Here is an 18,944-nt window from a genome sequence, read left to right as displayed (position 1 = left end):
ACTATGATTTTAAAATAAAGCATAAACAAAATGGTCTTTTCTGGCCGAGAAATTGGGGATGTCCCAGTTGGTATCAGAGCATTCGTTTAAGCGGACTAGAAATTTGTAGGATTTCTAGACTTAAACTTAGAATGCTAAGTAATGATTGTGAGGAGTGTGTCCAAAATATGTTAGGTAGTACACCTAAATTGACACGAGCACTAGTATATTTTAGGAAGCTGCCTAAAATGCTTTTATGTGCTAAATGTTATATGTTGCCATATATGATATTATTTGTTCGGATCTATGGTCTGTTGTCGACCGGATCTGGAAACCTTATGTGTTTAGGATTCTAAGCATATGACTACGATATTAGAACTAGCATGTAAACATTTCGGAGTGATAAGGAGATTTATACATCTATCGTAAATAAAGATTTCTTATCTTAAATTCTCGCCCAGTACACCGAATGTCTGCTTGGGTGTACAAAGCGTTATGGTGAAGACCCATAGAGAATTGAGTAAATGGAGGAAATGAAAGGCTTGTGATAGTGAATGACACCCATCGAAATATATCGTAAGAGTGGTGTCTTGCCTTTAGTTTATGTATGATAAAATAACGGAACGTTTAGAGGAGTATGGTACGTCTGAAGTACACCTTTAGTTGGTAGGATGATGGAACGATTGGCGTAATTCTTGAAGTTGTCCCATCTTCTGGAATTTCCATAACCAACCGAGTTGAAGTAGAATTGATGATTGAAGATACGCATGGAAGAAGTCCTAGTAGAGTCTATGAAAATTTTATGATTAATTGGACACATTCGTATGTGTTAAATTGTTTTGTGATTTTAGGACTTGGGGACTGCGAGACAATACTTGGGACGAGTATGAGTAGGTGTGAATGGTAGTAGAGATTTATACTATCGGAAGCACAGGACTCACGCTTGGATCATGGGAAGTCACAAGGTTACCAAGAAGCTAGTAATTGATTCCATTTTATTCATGTATGTCATTACCATTGTTTCGGTAATGACTAGTAAGAGGGTAGTTATTCTGACCCTAGCGGTCATGACAAATTGAGTCCAACTGCAATGAGTTTGTTACGTGGTTCCGAGAACCAAGTTTGATGTAGCATCTGACTTAATTCAGAAGATTGAAATCAATGCGATCGATAGCATCGCGCTCGTTGTTAAAGAAGTTAGTAGCTAGAAATGCTACTTGCTAATGTGATTTGTGACATCCCCATTTTCACGGCCAGAAAAGACCGATTTTTTTGTTTATGCTTTATAAAAATCAGAGTTCTTCTTTTAATAAAAATGTTGCGGAATTTGTTCCCAGAAAAACACGATAAATACGTTATTAAAACATTTTCGAAAAAACGTATTTTATTCATCTTAAAACGTTTGGGATGTCATCGTTAATACAGAAACATAAGCATAAACAGAACTTACAATTATTTACACTAGTGATCTACATCTCTTTAAATCTCTCAGTGTAATGTCACTTCATATCGTCACCTGTGATATAAATAAACTGGAGTGGGTCAGGTTGGAAAACCTGGTGAGTACATAGGGTTTTCAACCCACAATAATATAATTATTATGTTTAAACAATCAAGCAATCAACCCAATTACCCATCCCCGTTATCTTCTTTACTCTTAAGGATTTAACCTAAGAGTCATCTATCCTGCATTCGTTTATTCCGAATTCCCTTACTTCCAGGGTTATAGGACTGGCACTAAATCCATAGTTGTCAACGTTCGTTCGTAAAGCACTAATTCCATAGCTGCTATAGTCTACTCATCGGGTACTAAATCCATAGCTACCAGTGTTTAATAGGTACTAAGTCCATAGCTACCAATTCCTAACAGGTACTAAATCCATAGCTACCAACGTCTAACAGGTACTAAGTCCATAGCTACCGGTGTTCGTCCCATAGGCACTAAGTCTATAGCTTCCAATGTACACTCACATCTTCTTATATCTCTCATCATTCATCTACCCATCTCATACCCAACATATTCGTATATATAAAATACGTATACAGTTTAAATCCTTTAAAACATGTATAAAACGTTCATCCAGCATAGACAGCAAGTATTCAGATAATATGCACACACAGCACGTAGTTTATATAAAATACTTCATATCTATGTGTAAGATGAAAAGGACTATGCACTCACCTAAAAGGTGATGACTCAGCACTCGGACAGCGCTTCGATACTCTCAAAACAATTTCCTTCGATAAAACCTAGTACCAATACCACTAGGGTTTAGTCTAACGATAACCGCGACAAATTAATTAATCTGATTATTATTATTATTATTATTATTATTATTATTATTATTATTATTATTATTATATAAGCGTTAATAACACTCAATATAACTCATAATAATAGCCCAAATAATTATTTTAAGGACCTAATAACATTCCTATAATTATTCGAAAGCTATATTAAAATTTGCGTAAGCGTAGCACACTTACAGCGAATTTTATCGAAAACCGGAACTTAACTGGAGCAGCGTTTCGAAACCGAAAGGCTCTTTTTCTCGGGACTCCGGGAGCCTCGGGGCTTCCCTCGGGTGCTAGGGAGGTTCCCTAGACTTTAGGGGGCTTAAGGAGGCTTAGAGAGAGATTCTAGAGAGAGAAAGAGAAGTTGGAAGGTGTGAGAAATGAGAGAAACCCGACACTTCTATTTATAGGGTGAAATCCTGACGAACTCGCCGAGTAGGTGCCATGTGTCATCATATGATGGCTTTCCTTGGAGAGAAAGCAATGGCTGTGATCACGCCACGTCACCCAATATCACGTATCAGCCTTCAAACTTAGAAAAATCATAACTCTCGCATACGAGCTCCGTTTTTGACGTTCTTTTTTTTCAACGCGTAGGTAAAATTAAGATCTACAACTTTCGTTTAGACTCCGTCGTCTAATTCTCGACCGATCTCAAATTTAACAGTAGGAGGCGTTTAGATTGTTAAATGACCGCGAAGAATTCGAAACTCCTTCATACGAACTCCGTTTTCGTCCATGTTTTTACTGTTGAGTTCCTATTAATGAGATCTTCAACTCTCATTTAGGTTGCGTAACCCAAAAACCGTTCGAACTAAAATTCGTGTTTCGGGTCGTGCACTGCTAAGCCGAAACTTCGAAAAATCATAACTTCCTCATACGAAGTCTGATTTGGGCGTTCTTTTTATGGATTTTCTCGGTTTAACATACTCTACAACTTTGGTTTGGATCACCAAGGCTAAAAATTCCTCTAACGTAAATTCACTATTTGCGTCTCCCGGCGTCGTGTCGGTTTTGCCGTAAAACTTCGACAGGTCATAACTTCTTCGTTATAACTCGGATTTCAGCGTTCTTTATATGTACAGAAACCTTGAGACATATTCTACAACTTGGTTAAGATTATTTATTCTAAATAATCTTTTGTCGAAAAGTCGTTTTCGACCCCTATTATCTCTAAATTGACTAGCCCGGATCTACGGGCGTTACATGATTATATCACATTAGAATATGAAGGAAGGTATAATCCATTCTGGAATTTGACTCTAAGAGACTTGAGTCTAAGCATTGCATCATACGATGAGAGTTCATTAGAACATGACATATCGGTCTGTTACAATAGATAAAGGAAAGTATTTATCCTAAGAAGAAGAAGGAGTCCTCAAAAAGGATTTATTTTGTAACTCGAAGGTTACGATTGAAAGTCCATCATAGTAAGAAGAGCAGATGAAGGACTGAGCATCACGGTTATTACTTAGGATGGAGAGATAACATATGGAGTCAGTATACGAATCCTATTTCGTTGATGATTCCGGGACGTAATCATCCTAAGGGGGAGATAATTGTAACGCCGTAGATTAGGGCTAGTCAATTTAGAGACAATAAGCATCAAAAATGACTTTTTGATGGAAGATTATTTAGAAGGATTAATCTTAACCAAGTTGTAGTATATGTCTCAAGGTTTTCGAAAATATAAAGAACGCCGAAATCCGAGTTATAACGAAGAAGTTATGACTTGTCGAAGTTTCGCGACAGTACCGACACGACACATCGCGACGTAAATAGTGAATTTACGTTAGAGCGATATATATCCAAAACAACATAAATGATAATTGAAGATCTCATCGATAGTAGTGCAACAACGGAAAGACAGACGAAAACGTATGTTAGACGAAGGAGTTATGAGTTTATAACGGAGTTTTCCTGTCCCGGCCTACTAAAAATAATATATAAGTTATATAATTATAATATATTAAAAATAAAGTCAAAATTAGCCAATGGAGTTTAAACGAGAGTTGTAGAGCATAATCTCACCTTCGCGTCGATATAAAGAACGTCGAAAATGGAGTTCATATGCGAAAGTTATGAATTTCTGAAGTTCGGGGCGCGAAACCCCAAAACTGTCAGAGACCACAACGTGGCAAGCAGTGCCACTACGTGGCAAGTCTTCTGACACCTCCTTGAGTCCCCCAGACGCAACTTTCGATGACGTATGCAGTGACAACCAAGCCAACGACGTGGCAAGGGCCAAATTTGCCCTATAAATAGATTTGAAGGGCCAGCCGACTATGGTTGCTCCATCCCTTCTCTCTCACTCCCGATACACCCTCTAAGCCCTATTTTAACCCCCCAAAGCCCCTGTATCAACCCCGAGATTCGAAGCAAGTTCCGAAACCCGAAGATCCCGAGAAGAAAAGAGTTTTCGAGCCAAAGCTCTGCCCTCGAGAAACCCGGTGTGTGAAGTGATCTCGGTTTCACCAAAGAATATCTACTCTTAGAGCCATAGTGCTGTCCGATCATCTTCTGATCAAGTAAGTGTGTGGTCACTTTCATTTTACACATAGATATGAAGTATTTTATAAAATACGTGCTATGTGTATAATATAAAGTTGTTTATACGTGTGAGTGTATAGTCCCTTTCATAACACGATTTTAATACAAGTATTGTGTGAATGTATTAAGTATATGTTTTGGGTGAGTATGTGACCACTTTCTTCTAACATATATATATATATATATATATATATATATATATATATATATATATATATATATATATTAAGTATTTGCTATGAAATACGTGCTATGTGTTTATATATTGTTGTTTATTTGAGATGAGCGTGGAATGGATGTTTTATATAGGTGTTAAATGAGTTAATCTGTATATGTATTTTATATCTACAAATATGTTGGGTAGAACATGGGTAGATGAATTAGATGACGTGTGATGATAATTAGGTGATGAGAAATAGGTGATGATAATTAGGTGATGAGAGATAGGTGATGATAGAAAGGTGACGATAATTAGCTGATGATAGATAGGTTATGAATTACCAGTCCAGGCGATGTTGTGGCTACATATTCATGCGATGATAGACTAACCCTGATTATAAATTACCAGTCCAGGCGATGTTGTGGCTGCGTATTCATGCGATGACAGTCTAACCCTTACTATGAATTACTAGTCCATGCAATGTTGTGGCTACGTATTCATGCGATGATCCTTAGGAAAAAGTCCTTAGGAACAAACATATAAGGAAATGCGATGTAAGAAGATGAGAGGTAAATACGATGTAGGAGATGACCCTTAGGATAATCCCTCAGGGAAGGTACTTAAGAATAAACGAAGATAATGGGGATGGGTAATTGGGTTGATTGTTTGATGATTAAATATAATAATTATATTATTGTGTGTTGAAAACCCTATATGCTCACCAGGCTCCCAAGCCTGACCCACTCAGTTTTCTTTGCATTACAGGTAATGGCACAAGGGTATAAGTTGGTGGACTTGACGAGAGAATTTGGATTATAGATCAGTAGTTATAAATAACTGTTGTAAGGTGCTTTTGGTCTGTATCGGAACATGAAATCCCGAGGTTTTATTATTTAATGAAAATACATTCTCTATGAGAAATGCTTTGATAAACTCTTATCATATTTTGTTTTGGGAACAAATTCCGCAACCGTTTTCTTTAAACGATCACTCTGATTTTAAAATAAAGCATAAACAAACCGGTCTTTTCTGGCCGAGAAATTGGGGATGTCACATAGGAGCATTTTTAGGGTTTAAGTCCCAAAGGTGGAGACTTTTTGAGCTAAGGAACTCCATGGACCTTAATCTACCCCTTTTTAGTGTATTTTGTGTTGTAGATCCATAAAAATCCAATCTTGGACGTTAAGATTAAGTCATGCATTAGAGTAGGGCTTAATGGGGAAAGAGGATATGTGTTTGAAGTGATTGGTGACCTTTACAGCCATGCAAAGGCTTAAAGGTTTCGAATTTATGTCTTAAGAAACACTAGAGTGCTTGGATCTGAGATATGAGCTTATGTCTTAATCTATTCAGACCAAAAATCACGAAAGTATGAAACTGGCACTTACGGTGGGCGTAATCCCAGTACGCGTCGCGTAGGGGGTCAAGTACCCCGATTCTGGATGACCGCGGAGTACGCCCCACGTACAGAGCCTGTACGCGCATCGTAACTCCCTGTAGTTGACTTTCGTTGACTTTTAGGGTTTGGTCAACATGTGGACTTTTGGACCATTAGAAGGGTAAAATGGTATTTTAGCCTTCTGAGAGAGCATATGAAGGGTTTGGTCTAGCATTGAGAGCCGTTATGGATTTGAGATAATTACTTTATGTAATTAGGCGGGAACTAGGTCATTGTCTCAAGTTCGGGGATATCGAGCGCGTGTTACTAGACATCATACGAGGTGAGTCTTCTCACTATACATTACCTTGAATGGTATCTTTGTGCAGACCGGAGGGTCTTATGTGTATGTGTATGTTTGAGATTTATGTGCATTGTGTTATATGTATGTTATGTGTTATATAGACCAGTCCAGAGGGTCCAACGACTCATTAGGCCAGAGGGTCCTCGATCAGACCGGACCGAAGGGTCCAACAAGCTAGAACAGACCGGAAGGTCCAACGAGGTACGAGACTGGAGAGTCCCGCTGAGACACATTGATCGGAAGGTCATACCGAGTTATAGCCTCAAGTGGCTTATGTGATGTATGTGGTATTTTGGGGAACTCACTAAGCATTTATGCTTACCGTGTTATGTGATATGTGTTTCAGGTACTAACGAGGATCGGGGGAAGGCGCCGGCATGATTTGTACACACTGATAGAGGATTTGTATTTGAGATTCTGGGATATGTTTTACCGTGATAACATTTGATACACTTGAGATTTGAGATGATTTGTATGAGACATGTTATGCTTGAAAAACGAAAAATTGTTTTAGATTTTCACGTCGTTACAAGTTGGTATCAGAGCCTTGGTTTGAGGGATTCGGATGCACCTTCGGACATATCTGAACTTACGCTGAGGATTTGAGAAAATATTTCATAAAAGAAACAATTTTTCTAAAAAGAGTAAAAGATTTTGAGAAAAGCAAAAAGGAGCAGTGTGTACGATCAGCCAACGCCCGAACGGTGATTTCCCAAAATACCCTTACATTATGTGTTATGAGATATTATGTGATGTACTATGCATGCTAGAGTAGGCTAGGTAAATAATATCTTAGGACTAGGGTGGCATGATATTTGATGCCTTAGCCTAGGAGTTTATGCTGTTGTGAGTTGCTTTGAGTGCATGTAGGTAGCAGCGAGTAGCTTGTGAGAAGTCTGCTTGAGAGTAGGCAGAATTCAGGGGATATAAAATACTTGAGAATTGGAATCCTAGGAGGAGTACTTGGTATGGATACGGATACGGTGTAAAAGGTAGTATTGGGCCCGTACTACTGAAAGCACCATATCAGTAAACATCCCAAGTAAGAATCCTTATGGTGCTAAGGAACAAGTAGGAAACGGTTGATCGAGTGTGAGCAATCTCGGTCGAGTCTCTGATTATTTTATGTCATATTTTAGAGGCATCATGGGGGGAACACGCCACAACCCAGGAGGAAGTGGTACCAGTGGTACTAGTGATGAGGAGATACGTGGGATGATTCACGACAAGGTGGCCGCAGCCATTCGGGCTGAGATACCGGAGATGTTTGGGTTTATCAAGACCACACTGATTGAGACATTCGACGAGCGATATGCTGCTCTGACTGAGGCGGCTACTATTGCAGCCACTGCAGCTGTCGCTGCCGCGAGACCATAGGTGGGTGACTCGTTGCTGTACCGAGAGTTCAGCAACATGAAGCCACCAGAGTTTAACGCGACTCAGGATCCGATAGCCGCGATGAGGTGGATCTCTGACATTGAGGGATGCTTCTACACATGTTCATGTCCTGAGCATCTAAGGGTATGGTTCGCGCTGAACCATCTTCGCTTGGGAGCAAAGGATTAGTAGAAGTTTGTGATGGATGACTTTACTCCTACAAAGATTACAGCAGTGACCTGGGAGAGGTTCAACACCATGTTCCGAGATAAGTATGTTACCCTGTAGAGAGGGAACGTCTAGCCCAGGAGTTCTTGTCCCTCAAGCAGGGGACAGAGTCCGTGACTGTGATTACATGGATGTTTCAAGAGAGGGCATTGTTTTTCCCTGAGCATGTGTCTTCTGAGCAGGCACGCATGAGTCGATATCTGAGCATACTGAGGAGAGACATTCGTGAGTTCGTGGCGAACTCGACATACCAAAAATTTTCAGAGCTCCAGGCAAATGCCCGAAAGAGGGAAATCGAGCTGGAGACTCAGGCTAGGGAGGAGGCCGAGTCTTAGAGGAGGGACAGGCGGCCGACACAGTCTCATCCGGCAGCCAAGCGGGCAAAACCCGCTGATTCGAGATCTGGAGGACCGAAGGGCCACACTTGTGGGAAGTGCGGAAAGAGCCATGAGGGAGTGTTCAGAGCAAGGGTGTGCTACAAGTGTGGCAAGGAGGGGCATTTCGCGAGGGATTGCCCTAAAGGGTTTGCAGTTTGCTTCCACTACAACTAGACTGGCCATCGAAAGTTCGAGTGCCCTCATCTACTTCAGGGATCATCTCAGGGATCTGCACCTGCTGCTACTAGAGCCACCGAGGCCCGGCCAGTGAAGGCCGAGGCACCGAAGGCTCGCGGGAGAGCCTTTCAGTTGACAGTGGAGGAGGTCCGTGCAACGCCCGATGTCGTGGTTGGTATGTATTCTTTTATTTACTTATGCTGAGTTTGAAATATTGTGCTTGTATTGTGGTATGCTTAGGTACTTTCCTTGTGAATTTTGTACCTGCTTTGGTGTTATTTGACTCGGGTGCGAGTCGATCTTTCGTGTTATTAGCATTTAGTCAGCACATCAATATCCGACGAGAGGCGTTGAGTTGACCTCTGCGAGTTTCTATAGCTGATGAGCTAGCGGTTTTTGCTACTGATGAGATTCGAGGATGTGTACTCAAGATTTTAGGTGTTGAGTATTTGGTACCAATTGCGATGGGGGATGTCTGTGTCATCATGGGCATGGACTGGTTGAGCCGATTTGGAGTTGTTATCGACTGCTAGCGTCAGTTGGTGACCATAAGAGACCCTAGTAGGGGAGTACTTATGGTATATGGTGAGGGTACCCGATCTAGGTCAGCATTTTGCTCGGCTGCTAGAGCGAGACAGAGTCTACAACAGGGATGTAGAGGGTTTTTAGCCTATGTGATGGATACACGAGTTGCCGCACAGAGGCCGAGTTATGTTGGTGAGGTTCCGATAGTACGAGAGTTTCCGGATGCTTTCCCCGAGGAGTTGTAGGGTGTGCCTCCCGAGAGACAAGTGGAGTTTCGCATCGATTTGGTTTCGGGGGCGGCACCTATTGCCAAGGCACATTATCGCCTTGCGCCACCAGAGATGCAAGAGTTATCCTTGCAGCTTCATGAGCTGTTGGGGAAGGGATTCATCCGACCGGGTAGCTCTTCGTGGGGAGCGTTGATCCTTTATGTCAAGAAAAAGGATGGTTCACACCGGATGTGCATTGATTACCGGGAGTTGAACAAGTTGACGGTCAAGAGCCGTTATCCACTACCGAGGATCGATGATTTGATCGATCAGTTGCAGGGAGCTTCTTGGTTCTCCAATATAGACTTGAGGTCTGGATATCACCAGATGAGGGTGCGGAATGAGGATATCTAGAAGACGGCGTTTAGGACTCGTTATGGGCATTACTAGTTCGTGGTGATGCCTTTTAGGCTTACCAATGCACCAGCAGCATTCATGGATCTTATGAACCGAGTGTACAGGCCGATGCTGGATCGATCAGTGATTGTGTTCATCGACGATATTCTAGTGTATTCGAGATCCAAAGAGCAACATGAGGAGAATCTGAGGGAGATTCTTGGAGTATTGAGATTGGAGAGGCTTTATGCCAAATTCTCCAAGTGTGATTTCTGGTTACGAGAGGTCCAGCTTTTGGGACATCTCGTTAATCAGAATAAGATATTGGTTGATTCGGCCAAGATTGAGGCTGTTATGAGTTGGTAGGTGCCGAGATCCCCCACCGAGATCAGGAGTTTTCTAGGGTTGGCCGGCTACTATCGGAGATTTATCAAGTATTTCTCCAAGATTGTCGTTCCCCTCACCAGATTGACCCGGAAGGGCATTGCTTTTAATTGGAGTCCCGAGTAGCAGACTCGTTTGAGACTCTTCGCCAGAGATTATGCGAAGCCCTGGTGTTAGCCCTTCTGTAGGGAATGGAGGATTTTGTAGTGTACCGTGACGCGTCTATATCAGGGTTGGGTATTGATATGTGCATATTTAGTGTATATTAAGTGTAGTTTATTATTCATATATTAGCTAAATTGTTGCATATTATGGACAAAAGGTACCTAAAAGTGTTAAATTATGTTTTTCAGTCCAAAGATGAAGCTCGGAAGCGAAAGGAAGCAGGAGAAACAGTTAGAAGATTGAGAATGGAATAAAGAAGAAAAACACTGAAAAAGGCACCTACTCGGCGAGTCAGATCGTCTACTCGGCGAGTCCAATCGAAGAATCGAGAAGATAATGACTCGGGATCCCAGAGAGTTATCGCAATACGGGGAATGTGAGAGGGACTCGACGAGTCACCACTTGACTCGACGAGTCGGATGCTGTATTTAAAGATAATTCCACAGATCGAGAGGATTCGACTTCTAACCTAATTTAGTCGACAATTAACTTCTGTTAAGCCGTTTTGAGGGTCTAGAAGGCGGCCGGAAGGCTGTTAAGCTAACGGAAGCGGAAATCGGAAGGATTGGAGAGCGGATACATGTTGATTATCATATGGTTTGCTGACGTGACCATGTTTAGCATTCTATTGTGGTACTTTTCTGTATTTAGTTTCTGATTTAGGTATAAAAACCTTTTACTTTGTGTTTATGATTGAATGAAGCTTTGATTATTAGACTAATTGCTATATTAAATAGTTTATTTGTGTTTAATTTATCTTGCTAAGCTTGTTAAAAGATCCTTACGTGTTAATGATGATTATTTTCTGTTAATTGTTAAGTGAATTAAGTTGTATGAACATCTGCTTGATTTACTTGTCTCTTATGATTTTTGATGACCATCGAGATTATAAGACTAGAAATAACGAATGTGAAACTAGGATTAACTTGAGAATAAGTAAGTTAATGTGTGAGCCTTGTTTGATGACCATCAACAAGAGGTTGATTAAATGTCTACATTGATTAACTATATTTACAAGTCTTGCTTGATACGAACTGAACACTAGGAAGCATGTTAGTTTAATCAACTGATCACTGTTTGAATTGACTTGTTTGCTAAAGGATTAGTTATAGTGAACGCGAATCTAATCATTTTAGGAATCGGTGAACATTGAATAAATGAATTTGTGTATGCAATTGTTTATGTTTTAAGGTGTAATTTATCTAAACCAAAGTACCTGAAGAGATTTGCTTTCCTGTTAGTTTATCGAGAGTTGTTAATTGACTTATTAAACCATTTTATTATTTTCGTGTAACCTGTAACCTATAATCAAATATAATAAATTAATCCACCGTTCCCTGTGATCGACACCCGACTTACCTAAGCTATACTGTAATCTGACTAGGTACACTGCCTATAAGTGCATAGATAGTCTAAGTTTGTTAGGTTATAAATATTAAAATTAATGGGTACTTTTGTGCACATCAAGTTTTTGGCGCCGTTGCCGGGGAGCGGCTTGTCATTAATTTATTTTATTTGATTATTCGTTATTTGTTTTTAGTTAGTTTTTATTTTTAGCTTTTATTTTTAGTTTGATTTTCGATGATATCATTTCACTTGTCGGGAAGGTTCTTGTTTTTATTTTGCAGGAATTTGGGATTGTACACATTGCTTGACTTTACTTTTTGCATGGGTTTCGGGAATGAAAGCGACTAGGGAATTCTTGACCTGCTTAGCCTACTACTTTGTTGATTTGTCCAACTCAATCTATGAGGCGTAGTATAGCAAGGCGTATCATGGTGGTAAAGTGGAAGACCGAGCTCTTGCTGTTCTTGTCTAGTTTGGTCACTTCTTGTTCTACTTTTAGTTAATGGTGCAAAGAAAACAAAGGAAATAGTCTGACAGGTCCCGGAAGTTTTTGTTTTCACAAACCACCTCTTGCATGCAAGGGATTTAATCAACAATTGTAACTTGATTTCGACGAAGTCGAGTGATCATGATATCCTTTTTAGTTATTTTAGTGAGTTTTTCTTTTTATTTTTAGTTTGTTTAAATTTTGTTTTCCATGTTGATGCTCTTGATGTTTCAGATCTTTGCAAAACTTTTACCCTTCAGATGCTTTCAGAATTGAATTAAGAGTACTAGCTTCAAATGGGTTTGGAGTCATGGAATCAAAGTGAGAAAGAGAGTCAAGGTGGTGGAACTTTAACGTCAAAGTGTCGAGTCCGGTCCTAGGGGGTATGAGCAATTGAGTCCAAATGTGAGGAAGGGTTAAAGAAGTTTTTAGAAGCTAAAACAGTTGCAAAATACCAAGTTTTTTTCGTTCAGTGGCCTACTCGACGAGTGCACTAAACTGACTCGACGAGTCGCCTTGTATTTCTACATATTCTGAGAAGGCGCGCTGATACTCGACGAGTCCACTATAAGACTCGACGAGTCGATCATCTTTTATACCGATGGACTGCTGATTTGATGCTGCTACTGGTCCCACTTGCTCGCTTATTCTTCCATTTCCTTTCTTGAAGATCTTACACTAATTTCCGCGTATTTGGAGCGACCCACATGAGTTTTGACACCCAAGGCATGGATGAGATGTTACCATGTCTAAAGTTAATTGAAGATGGAGCTAAATTGAAGACGATCAGCCTCGCCACTGCTATCCCAGGGGAGTTTGTTCCAATTCCCTCTTTACTTTAGTATTTTTCTTTATCATGCATAGCATGCAATGGGGACATTGCATGAATTAAGTGTGGGGTAGGGGGTTGGTCATATTAGTTGAATTAGAATCCTATTTTAGGTATAATTTTAAAATTTTGCAGACCAAAAATGTTGCTTAGGACTTAATTTAGAAAATTTTGGTAAAAGTAATTAGGATTCCATGCTAGTATTATGTTGATGATTCTATGAAGACCCAAATGTTTAGTTGAGCCTATATACGTTGTAGTGCATTTGTGGCTTCCTTATTTCAGTGAAACCATGAGACAAAAACACGACCCTGCTCAGCCTGAGGGATGCAATATGTTTAGCAGCCTAAACCTGAAATGTATCCAGGAAAATTATTATCGTTAGCCAATAAAGGTTGAAGTTGAGCGCCCCTGCTTAAGCATGTAGGGATTTAAGAAAAAATATATATTGAGAAATACATGAAAAAAAAAAAGAATTACTAGAAAAATTATAGGAATTTTGGAGCAAATAAAGTGAAGATCAAAAGATCAAAATTCCAAGAAATCAAAAAAAAGTTGAAGATACCCGAAAATCAAACAATAAAGGTGATGAATTCAAAGAGATCAAAGCAAATATCAAAGAAGAGATGAATTCAAAGAGCTCCATAATGGTATCAAAAAAAATTGTAATTTTCTAGAATATGTATGCTTGGGTTGCTCAACCAAAGATACCTTGAGGGTAAAGAGGTTTTCTGCGGATGGATTCGAAGGGTTGCATAAAATGAGCATAGTTCGGGGTGAGTGGGTGAATGTTTATGAGGATTGTGAGTATTTGGAATATGGGGGGTTCTTTAGGAAAAATTTTAGACACAAATGCATGCGTTGCGGTCTTGGCATAATGGCTGGGTTAGATTGGAGTTGTTATACATAATTCTAATATGATTAAAATTCAGTTTTGCTTGGGGGCAAGCAAAAGACAAGTGTGGGGTATTTTGATATGTGCATATTTAGTGTATATTAAGTGTAGTTTATTATTCATATATTAGCTAAATTGTTGCATATTATGGACAAAAGGTACCTAAAAGTGTTAAATTATGTTTTTCAGTCCAAAGATGAAGCTCGGAAGCGAAAGGAAGCAGGAGAAACAGTTAGAAGATTGAGAATGGAATAAAGAAGAAAAACACTGAAAAAGGCACCTACTCGGCGAGTCAGATCGTCTACTCGGCGAGTCCAATCGAAGAATCGAGAAGATAATGACTCGGGATCCCAGAGAGTTATCGCAATACGGGGAATGTGAGAGGGACTCGACGAGTCACCACTTGACTCGACGAGTCGGATGCTGTATTTAAAGATAATTCCACAGATCGAGAGGATTCGACTTCTAACCTAATTTAGTCGACAATTAACTTCTGTTAAGCCGTTTTGAGGGTCTAGAAGGCGGCCGGAAGGCCGTTAAGCTAACGGAAGCGGAAATCGGAAGGATTGGAGAGCGGATACATGTTGATTATCATATGGTTTGCTGACGTGACCATGTTTAGCATTCTATTGTGGTACTTTTCTGTATTTAGTTTCTGATTTAGGTATAAAAACCTTTTACTTTGTGTTTATGATTGAATGAAGCTTTGATTATTAGACTAATTGCTATATTAAATAGTTTATTTGTGTTTAATTTATCTTGCTAAGCTTGTTAAAAGATCCTTACGTGTTAATGATGATTATTTTCTGTTAATTGTTAAGTGAATTAAGTTGTATGAACATCTGCTTGATTTACTTGTCTCTTATGATTTTTGATGACCATCGAGATTATAAGACTAGAAATAACGAATGTGAAACTAGGATTAACTTGAGAATAAGTAAGTTAATGTGTGAGCCTTGTTTGATGACCATCAACAAGAGGTTGATTAAATGTCTACATTGATTAACTATATTTACAAGTCTTGCTTGATACGAACTGAACACTAGGAAGCATGTTAGTTTAATCAACTGATCACTGTTTGAATTGACTTGTTTGCTAAAGGATTAGTTATAGTGAACGCGAATCTAATCATTTTAGGAATCGGTGAACATTGAATAAATGAATTTGTGTATGCAATTGTTTATGTTTTAAGGTGTAATTTATCTAAACCAAAGTACCTGAAGAGATTTGCTTTCCTGTTAGTTTATCGAGAGTTGTTAATTGATTTATTAAACCATTTTATTATTTTCGTGTAACCTGTAACCTATAATCAAATATAATAAATTAATCCACCGTTCCCTGTGATCGACACCCGACTTACCTAAGCTATACTGTAATCTGACTAGGTACACTGCCTATAAGTGCATAGATAGTCTAAGTTTGTTAGGTTATAAATATTAAAATTAATGGGTACTTTTGTGCACATCAGGTATGGTGCTTATGCAGAGAGGGCACGTGATAGCATACACATCGAGGCAGCTGAAGCCTCATGAGACGTGGTATCCCACCCACGATTTGGAGTTGGGGGCAGTAGTGTTCGCCCTCAAGATATGGCGCCATTATTTGTATGGGGTTCGGTGTACCATATACACGGACCACAAGAGTTTGAAGTATCTGATGGATCAACCCAACCTGAACATGCGCCATAGGAGATGGTTGGATGTGGTAAAGGATTATGACTGTGAGATCTTGTACCACCCGATCAAGGCTAATGTGGTAGCCGATGCTCTGAGTCGCAGGGTGGAGAGTGCCCCGATTCGAGATATATGCATGAGGATGATGGTGATGACACCGGTACTGGATACCATCCTAGAGGCCCAGGCAGAGGCGGTGAGACCGGAGAACCGCAAGAGAGAGCGGGTGATTGGGCAGGTGTCTGAGTTTGTTACTGATAGCCAAGGGCTTATGACCTTTCACGACCGGATTTGGGGCACATAGCATATTGATGGAGGAGGCGCACAGATCGAGATTCTCAATCCATCCCGGGGCCACTAAGATGTATTTGGACCTGAAGAGAGATTAATGGTGGCCCTGTATGAAGAGGGATGTTGCGTGGGTAGTAGAGAGGTACTTGAGTTGTCGCTGGGTTAAGGCCAAGCACCAGCGTCCACATGGCAAGTTGCAGCCGCTAGAGGTTTCCCAGTGGAAGTGGGAAGAGATTTCTATGGATTTCATCACCAAATTGCCGAGAACCGCAAGGGGTGTACATGCAATTTGGATGATTGTGGATCGGCTGACGAAAAGCGCTCACTTCCTTGCTATCAGTGAGAGCTCTTCTGCAGAGAGGCTGGCAGAGATATATGTGAGAGAGGTGGTCTCGCGGCATGGAGTGCCGATGTCGATTGTGTCAGACCGAGATGTATGTTTCACTTCCAGGTTCTGGAAGAAGTTCCATGAGGAGTTGGGTACGATATTGCACTTCAGTACTGCTTACCACCCACAGAAGGATGGACAGAGTGAGCAGACGATTTAGATGCTCGAGGACATGCTTCGAGCATGTGTTATGGACTTCGGTGGAAGTTGGGACACCTACCTACCTTCTGCTGAGTTTTCTTATAACAACAGCCACCATTCGAGTATTAGTATGCCTCCCTTTGAGCTTTTATACGGGAGGAGGTGTCGGACCCCCATCTGTTGGGGAGAGGTAAGGCAGCAAGTGATGGGTAGCACTGAGATAGTGCTTAAGATGACTGAGCAGATACAGCGGGTCAGACAGAGGTTACTGACAGCCCAGAGCCGCCAAAAGAGTTATACGGATAGGTGGTGATCCAAGCTCGAGTTCCAGGTTGGAGACTTTGTACTCCTGAAGGTATCTCCTTGGCAAGCTGGGGCCCTGACACATTGGTCCTTTTAGAGTGACAGCTAGAGTGGGCAAGGTAGCGTACCGTTTAGAGCTACCTGCGGAGTTGAGCCAGATCCACGATACTTTCCACGTATCCCAGTTAAGGAAGTGTATAGCCGATGAGACGACAGTAGTGCCGCTAGAGGATATTCAGGTGGATGCGAGCCTGAATTACATTGAGAGGCCGATTGCGATCTTGGATTGGAAGATCAAGGTTCTGAGGAACAAGAAGGTGCCTCTGGTTCAGGTCCAGTGGCAACATCGGAAAGGTCCGAGCTGACTTGGGAGCCGGAGTCAGAGATGCGGGAGCAGCATCCATAATTATTTTCAGTGTAAGACTTTGGGGGTGAAGTCTGATTCTAGTGGGGGAGAATTGTAACAACCAGAAATCAAGTATAACTATTTAACCCCATCTTCTTTTTCAAGTGGTCAAAACTAGCCCATGGAAGGAATTTGTAGCAAATGAGTACGCTGGGTGTACTGAAGAGTACGTTGCGCGTACTCATGAGCGTGCTCTTGACGCGGATGCTACCCAGTACGATGGGTGTACCATAGTGTATGTTGGGCGTACTGGGCTCAGTCATGAAACCCTAAATGAGACTTGAGCACTAAAAAAGGAATGATATGGCCTCCATCCCCAGCCACCATTTCCAGTGAGTGAAACCTTAAGAGAGCTAAACCTTCGTTCTAAGCTTGTGTGTGTGTGTGTGTGTTTTGAGCTTGAAAGTGTCTTTGTGTGCTTGTGAAGAAGAAGAGAGGGCCTTGAAGAAGAAAGATTGGAGTCCAACCTTCCTGATCTGAGCTAAGTTGAGTGGGGAGCTTCTCTCAAAGGTAAAAAGCTTCAAACTTTACCACTCTTTGGTTATGAACTTCATATAGGAGCATTTTTAGGGTTTAAGTCCCAAAGGTGGAGAATTTTGAGCAAAGGAACTCCATGGACCTTGATATACCCCATTTTAGTGTATTTTGTGTTTTAGATCCATAAAAATCCAATCTTGGACGTTAAGATTACGTCATGCATGATATTAGGGCTTAATGGCGAAAGAGGATGTGTGTTTTTAGTGATTGGTGACCTTTACAGCCATGCAAAGGCTTAAAGGTTTCGACTTTATGGCTTAAGAGACAGTAGAGTGCTTGGATATGAGATATGAGCTTATGTCTTAATCTATTCATTCCAAAAATCACGAAAGTGTGAAACTGGGACTTACGTTGGGCGTAATCCCAGTACGTGCCGCATAGGGGGTCGAGTACCCCGATTCTGGATGACCGCGGAGTACGCCCCACGTACAGAGCCGGTACGTGCAACGTAACTCCCTGCAGTTGACTTTCGTTCACTTTTAGGGTTTGGTCAATGTGTGGAGTTTTGGACCATTAGCAGGGTAAAATGGTCTTTTAGCCTTCTGAGAGAGCATAGGAAGGGTTTGGTCTAGCCTTGAGAGCCGTTATTGATTTGAGATAATTACTTTAGGTAATTAGGCAGGAGCTAGGTCATTCTCTCGATTTTGAGGATATCGATCGCATGAGTTACTAGACATCATACGAGGTGAGTCTTCTCATTATACATTACCTTGAATGGTATCTTTGTGCAGACCGGAGGGTCTTATGTGTATGTGTATGTTTGAGATTTATGTGCATTGTGTTATATGTATGTTATGTGTTATATAGACCAGGCCAAAGTGTCCAACGACTAATGAGGCCAAAGGGTCCTCGATCAGACCGGACCGAAGGGTCCAACGAGATAGACCGGACTGTAAGGTCCAACGAGCTACGGGACTGGAGGATCCCGTTGAGACACATTGACCGGAGGGTCATACCGAGTTATAGCCTCGAGTGGCATATATTCTGTAATTTGGTATTTTGGGAACTCACTATGCATTTATGTTTACTGTGTTATGTGATATATGTTTCAAGTACTAGTGAGGATCGCAGGAAGGCGCCGGT

Source organism: Lactuca sativa, chromosome 3 (genome assembly GCF_002870075.4).
Source record: "Lactuca sativa cultivar Salinas chromosome 3, Lsat_Salinas_v11, whole genome shotgun sequence".
Lineage (NCBI taxonomy): Eukaryota > Viridiplantae > Streptophyta > Magnoliopsida > Asterales > Asteraceae > Lactuca > Lactuca sativa.
This window is presented reverse-complemented; position numbering follows the sequence as displayed.